Source organism: Peromyscus californicus, unplaced genomic scaffold, assembly GCF_007827085.1.
Source record: "Peromyscus californicus insignis strain IS unplaced genomic scaffold, ASM782708v3 Scaffold_3__1_contigs__length_106647218, whole genome shotgun sequence".
In the NCBI taxonomy this organism is placed as follows: domain Eukaryota; kingdom Metazoa; phylum Chordata; class Mammalia; order Rodentia; family Cricetidae; genus Peromyscus; species Peromyscus californicus.
In genome coordinates, this window is record NW_026294551.1 from 32,354,197 (window position 1) to 32,361,928 (window position 7,732).

A 7,732-nucleotide genomic window follows, 5' to 3' on the forward strand; every position below is an offset into this window, starting at 1 on the left:
TCTTAGTGGGAGCTCAATCAATATTAGCTGTTGTGACTATCTCCCCTTCCAGACATCCCTGCAGTGTTCACTCTCCCAAATGCACCCCATGCTGCTCCCTACCCTGATTCTACACACACACACACCACCACCACCACCTGCTTGCCAATACCCCAGTCACATTTCAAATCTCATTTAAGATGGCACATCTTCAGGGCACTCATCTGACTCCTTAGACACCCTCCTCTGACAATGACACCCAATATAAACATTGCGTGATAACTGTTCATTTGTTCCCCTGCCCTCTCCTGGAGACTGAATGAGCCAGGTAGCAAAGACTCACCTTATGAAGTACTGGATTCCCAGCCACGACTACCGATATGACACTTAGAAGGACTGCTGTGGATACTGGAGAGACTATAGGGATTCCAGAACCAAGGACAACATCTCAGCCTAGGCAGCTGTTTCTCAGGCATCATCTCGTGAAGGTTATTCATTTGAAGGTGGAGTTCATCACGGGTTCCCTTAAAAAAGTGTGTGCTGTTTGGGTGCTCTCAAAAGGAAGAGCTGATTTTCAAACTGGCAAATTGTACTCAGCCTAGTGGATAAACAAGTGTGTGGCGCAAACAAAGGCCCCTACGCTGAAAAGCTGGGTAAATCAGCATTCGTTTCTCTTTGCCTACGCATATGGTTGTATTTAACGGCCACTCATATGGTGCCAACAAAGACTGACCAAAGCTCATGAAGACCCCAATGCAGATGACAGGAGTGAGACAAGGAGGGATGTAGCCTGAATCAGGCTGGAGCTTGGGCTTTTACTAATATTCTAGCAACCCAACATCTTGACCAGTCCTTGGCATGTAGTTGAAATCCAAGAAACATTGGTTGAATGAAAGTGAGATACATCACTGGAGAAAAAAACAAGGTAAAGGTACCACAGTGGATAGTTGGAGGACACTCCTTAGAGGGGAAAAAAGAAAGAAAGAAACCCGGCTTCAGTAAGAACAGATCTGACTGAAGGCCTGATATGTTACTAAGCATACAACACTGCCCGGGCACAAAATAACTCACCCAGCTTCCTCTGTGAATACACAGCCTCGTGCCTGGAGAAATGTTGAATATTTAAAGAACTGATTTTTTTTTAAGACCACACAAAACCTTTAGAAAGCATGGACCATTAAAAAATATGTTTGTGTGCACATGCATGCATGAGGGTGCCCATTGGAGCCCAGAAGAGGATGTCAGATCCACTGGAGGTGGAGTTAAAGGCAGTTAGGAGGCATCAGACATGGGTGCTGGGAACTGAAATCGGGTCCTCCGCAAGAGCAGCAAACGCTCTTAACTAATGAGCCATCTCTCCAGCCCCCATGGTTATTTTTAAGAGTTAAAAAAAGTGCACAAACATTTTAAAGAGTTCCTTAAGGCTGCTTCTGCATAAAAAACTCCCCAGGTGGGCTCTAGCCATCATTTCAAAAGCTTGGCCATATGGCAAGGAAGCACTTGAATATTTTATCTAGTGCCAACAATATCCCAGGATGCAATGCATTTTTCCGATTATGACTGAACCAAGAGAAACAGATAAACCCCTTTAACAGATAGGAACTGAGGTTCAGTGTAACTTGCCTAAACTTATCCAGCCAATTTATTCCAGGTGCTCTGACTCTGCCGACTTGAGTATGTCATTCACCAATGGGATCCAGAGAACACTAATGCAATTTTAGGGAAACCAAATCCTTGTGATGAAAACAGGGCCTGGTCTTTTCATTGGCCGACATCAACTGGGTATATTAAGAGTAGCCTAGAACAACGGTCTCTCCTACAAGTTGGAGTAAGGCTCCAAAACTGAGTTCCCCAAACTCCCTCAGCCTACTCAGACCACTTTGACTTAAAGTCTTTTGACTGTGTGATGAAAGTCAGAGTGACCATAAGCTATGCAGAATGAGAACGGGTTTTGTTGGGCCAAGCAGGTCCCGATGAGAACAGCCTCACTCCCCATGGAAAGCAGCTAGAGTGCACAGTGGCACCACTTCTTGGAAAATGCCACCACTGATACGTTGCAGGCATGTAGGTGGGAAGGGCACAGAATGTAAGAACATATTGGCGCTGTCTATTTAAAACAGCAGGGGCAGCAGAAAGACTTGAAAGCAATAAACCAAGCCTGGTTAAACTAAAAACACTGCCCAGGACCTCTGGGGAAACTTCAGTTTGCTTCGTCAAGACAGGGAGGTTGCTTCTGGGTCAGGGTCATTTCCTATTGAGCTATCGAATTGGCATATGGCAGGAGCCATAAGCCAAAGTCAAACACAAAGAATGGGCGAGATACAGAGCATACTGTCTCTAAACATATCTTCCTCTGGCTAAGCCCATCAGAGAAACTTTGACCTAGAGGTTGAACTGACAAAAATGAAAAATAGACTCTAGGCTTTCTGGCTCCCAGGCTGTCACCACTGAGCCTGGGCAAAAACTCATGCTCCGTGGTTACTTCATCCTGTATAAAATGGGGACAAGAAAAAAATATCTAACAAGAACTTTTCAATTGGTTGAATGAGATAACTTAGGTAAACCAGAACAGTATTTGCCCTATAAGAAACACACAGAGCTGGAGAGATGGCTCAGTGGATAAGAGCACTGGCCACTCTTTCAGAGGACCCAGGTTCAATTCCCAGCACCCACATAGTGGCTCACTGTCCAAACTCCTGTTCCAGGGAATCCAACACTCTTTTGACCTCCCTGGGCACTGGATGCATGTGCTGCACAGGCATACATGCAGACTACATACCCATGCATATAAACATGTAATCAAATAAACACAGTTGCTTACTGCCTTTAAAGTCAAATCACAAATAAAAATAAACTTTAGGTTCCCTGAAGCACTATTTGTAAATAATTAAATATTGAAAAAGAACCCTAAAAACAAATCCAAAACTAGCAGAATTTTTACTTCTGGAAAATGGTAGAGCCACAGAAAATTCTGGCTCTGTTGCTCAACATGCAATGAGATCTCAGCTTCAGTGCCCAGTAGTACACCAAAAAGAATATTCTGCCTATTAAAACGATGTATTACAACATATATCATACACACTTTGAAACCATTTACATTAGTGTGTGTGTGTGTGTGTGTGTGTGTGTGTGTGTGTGTGTGTGTGTGTGTGTTGTACACGTGCCACAGAACACACCTGGAGGTCAGAGGAAAACTTTTGGGAGTCAGTTCTCTACTTCCATTGTGTAGGTCTCAGGAATGGAGCTGAGGTTGGCTGCAAATGACCTGACATGCTGAGCTAGACAGCTAGACCTATCTCACCAGCCGAGAGCTAGATAATAGTTTTAAATATGTATGGTAAGTGTGGAAATGTAATGCCACAAAAACATTTTTAAAAGATTTGCTTTTATTACAATTTGTAATTCTGATATAGATATACACACACACACACACACACACACACACACACACACACACACACACAAAAGATTTGCTTTTATTACAATTTTTAATTCTGATATCTATCTACACACACACACACACACACACACACACACACACACACATATATATATGTCTGTCTGTCTGTCTGTATGCACATAAGTACAGATGCCTGCAAAGGCCAAAGGCATTAGGTTCCCCATAAGCTGGAGTTACAGGCCTCTACAAGAGTCAGCTCTGCTCTTAAACCCCGAGTCATCTGTCCAGCCCCTACAATTTTTATGTATGAGATAGACAGCTGCATGAAACAAAACCAAGGCCTATAAATATGGGAAAAGAAGACTGACAAGAAGCATATGGAGGTGTATTCCAATGAGTCAACTCACAGATTTAAATCTTTTCTATCTTTATTTTTCCAAGAATTGTACACTTGCATGATTCGGGGATAAAATATATGGTATAATATCAATAAGTGTGTAGCTGAAAGTTTTCCTGTGTCCTGCCTGGCCCACGGTCAGGATAAATCTCATCCGCCAGTCCCATAGCTGCTCAGACCCAAATGAACACACAGAGGCTTATATTAATTACAAACTGCATGGCCTACTGACTCAGGCTTCTTGATAGCTAGATCTTACATCATAAATTAACCCATTTCTATAAATCTATACTTTGCCACGTGGCTCATGGCTTACCAGTATCTTTATATCTTGCTTCTCATGGCAACTGGCAGCATCTCCCCTGCTCTGCCCTTTCTCTTCCTTCCTCTCTCTCTCTCTCTTTAGAATGTCCCACCTAACCTTATTCTGCCTCATTATTGGCCAAACAGCTTTATTTATCAATCAGTCAGAGCAACACATTTTCACAGCATACAGAATGACATCACCCATCATTTCCCCTCTTCTTTCTATTCAAAAGGAAAGTTTCAACTTTAACACAGTAAAATTATATATAACAAAACAGTTATCAAGCAAGAATTATAGTTATAATAGCTAGTCTATTTGTATTTGGCAAAATCAAAGAAGATATCCTATCTATCCTGTATTTGTGAGTCCAAGGTTTCATATCTACCTTATCTCCTGTCAAAACCAAGGAAAAGCAAAATTATAACTATCTAGTCTTCAACTACATCAAAGACCTCGGAAGGATACAATATTCTCTAAGTAAACAGGAAGACGATTGTAAGCAACTTCCAAAAAATCTAGAATGACAGAGACAGCTGGCTGCCTGGACAGTTACCCAAAGTTCCTCTGCAATGTTGGGGCATCATTTTCTAAGCTTATAAACTGTTGATGGGTTTTATGAAAGCTTCAATAAACAAGTGTAACTTTTCTTTATTTAGGGTAGTGTCTAATGTTTACACCCCAGTTTCTCATCCTTTTTGTGGCTTATACAAGCTTCCTGAAGCTGTAAGTCGAGTTCCAAGTAGTGCAGAAAAGCCAAGCTCTGAGCTCTAAGATAATAAACCTCCTGGTCTCCCCCAACCACTCTACCTTCTCTTTCACTCAACAAACTTTCACCTTGAGCCCAGTGCCATACTAGAAGTTAAGACCAGAAGTAGGTGGGACTCACTTCTCTTTTGAAAGACTTCCTTCTCAGGCAGGATGAGAGACCAGGAGACAGGAAACACCATCAATGCCTGGTAGGCTGGGAAAAGAATGTCGAAGCTGGTGAGTTCAATGGGAGGACTTCTAGCCTTGTCACGCACCTGTGTCCATAGCAAGGTAAAGTTTAACATCTTTCAGCAGTTGGGCATGAGCATGTTGCCAGGTAAGCACGACTCATGTCCAGCTGCAGCAGACACAGAGGCAGCAAGAGGATACAGGCACTGATTGGGTCGGGAGGCTGTGAAAAATCACCAGCTGGTTTGGAGTCATGGGCTTTGTTAGGAGAGGCAAGATCACAAGGAGTCAGCGTGAGAGGAGTTTAGCCAGAAGCCTTGGACAGGAATCCACAGGCTGGCAGCAGACGTTGGGGAGCACGGTGGACATGCGAAGGCCTTTATTTCAGAAAGATGATGCTGGCAGTGTGGAGGCTGCTTGTTCAAAGAAGGTTCAGCAGGGGCCGAGATGCAAACAAGGTGGCTGCAGTAGTCTGAGGGCTAACTAGGATTGTCTAGAGCCTTGCAGTGGCGGGGGGTCGGGGGTGGGGGGTGGGGGGTGGGGGGTGGGGGGGGTGGGGGTTGGGGGGTGGGGGGTGGGGAGCGGGTGGGGTGGGGTGGCGTGGCGGTCAGGAACCCTCTCATGGAGGGGCGAGGAAGGTACAGATGGCAACTGTGAAGACTGGTTATGGGGAAGAGTGGGGAGAGAAAGCAAGGATGGGCAGATTGGTGGTGGTGAATCAGGGATCTAGTCTTTGAGGACAGCTTAGGACAGGAGACAATAAGGAGGCAGCACTAAGTGGGCAGGCACTCTAGAAATGGGTGATAGCACCCTGGTGCTAGAAGTCAGAATCCCTGGAAATGATTTCAGAGGGCCATTGAAGGGTCGTCTGGGGCTAACCGAGGCTCTCAGCTTTATGGAAATCAGTTTCTTTCCTGTGTCCCTGCTTGGTGAATGCTCAGTTCAAGTTCTTGGATTTTGCTGACTCTAGCAATGCAATGGTACACGGCAAAAGCAAGGCTTTGGAGCTGGGCTGACCCAGAGCCTTTTCTCCATTGAGGATAAAGCGGTCAGAAGCAACTCATCTCCCTGTCTTCCTGCCTGAAATACAGAGAGGGGCTGGGGGTGCAGCTCAGTGGTAAAACACTTACGCGGCATGTAGGTATTAAGTTCAATCCCCAACACCAGGAACAAAAGTCAAGAATGACATCTAACACTTGAGTTGTGGTTAGGGATACAGTGTTGTCTAAGCTAGCCATTGGTCACATGAAAGCTTTTAATGTGAACCACACAATGCATTACATAAGCTAAGTAAAAGTAGCCCTGGGTAAAGACGTATCTACAAACGTACAACCTTCAGGCCTTGAGGTGGGAGGAAGACCATGCCCCAGGAGATGTCAAAATATACTGAAGAGGGACCAGTGGCAGGGCCTTACAGGAAAAGGGGAGGCTTCCCATGTAAACCTGGAGAGGAGTTTCATTTAAGACTGAAAATGAGGAGAGGGAGACAGAGAGCGAGCCCTCAAGAGTACACGGCCACAAGAGGGTTGATGGGAGAAGGCCAGAAGGGCCTCTTCAGAGAGAGCAATCTTCAGAACTCCTCCTCGACCAAATCCCCAGGGAAGTGTCCAGACCAAGCCCCAACAAAGGAGAAATCGGATTTTTTACAACCTGTTAGGGGAAGCTGCACATCAAGTGCTTTAGTTCAATAGCATACGTGACAAAGAGCTGGAAGAGCCAGGTGCCAGTTAGGACCATAAATCAGGGGCTCCAGTCAGACCTCAGCTCAGACGGCTTCTTAACAATCTGAGAGGGCTGCAGGGATCTCTTCAAGCTGTGGGGCTTGGCCCTTTTAAAAGTGACCACTGTCAGTTTGCACTCTCTCTCTCTCTCTCTCTCTCTCTCTCTCTCTCACACACACACACACACACACACACACACACACACACACACACACTTATATTTTATTTTTATGATATATGATCTGATCTCTCACTATGTAACTGGGACTGGCCTCAAACCCTCCTGGCTCAGTTTCCCAAATGAAATGAGTTTTCATGTGAACATTAGCACACCAGGCAAGTAGGCAAACTGCTAATGTGTTGATTGGTGCTTGAGTTAGCTCTGGCAAGTCAGTACTTAGCAGGCAGATTAGAAAGTTAAAAATAAAAGTGTGGGTTTTAATAAGCGACGCTGTCACCGCGTGAGAAAGGTCACGAGGCACGACAAAACCCATTATCAGAGTGGAGTTTTATTAGAAGGGAGAAGGGAGGGACAGAAGATAGCATGACCAGGCCTGGGGAAGAGACACATGCAGAGAGAGAGAGAGAGAGAGAGAGAGAGAGAGAGAGAGAGAGAGAGAGAGAGAGAGAGAGGAGGGGAGGAGAAGGAGAAGAAGAAGAGGAAGAGGAAGAGGCGAGAGAGGTCTGTGATCTGCTTCTTATGGATTCCCCTGCACATACGCATATGGGCTTACAGAGCACCCTGCACCCGCAGATTGCGTGACCACATTGTGTGCATGCAGTGTACGGATTACACGGATTACGTAGGACGTAAGAACCCTTGCTTGGCTACTGAACTGCACATGTGCAGTCATATAGCTGAAGGAGTGGCCGGGAATTCCAACCGAAAGGGCTGCTTTGTTGTCTCTATATTCTGAGTTTTGGAAGATGACTACACAAATTACAAATGTGTGATCCGATCAAGCTCTCCAATACCCCCACCCAGCATTACT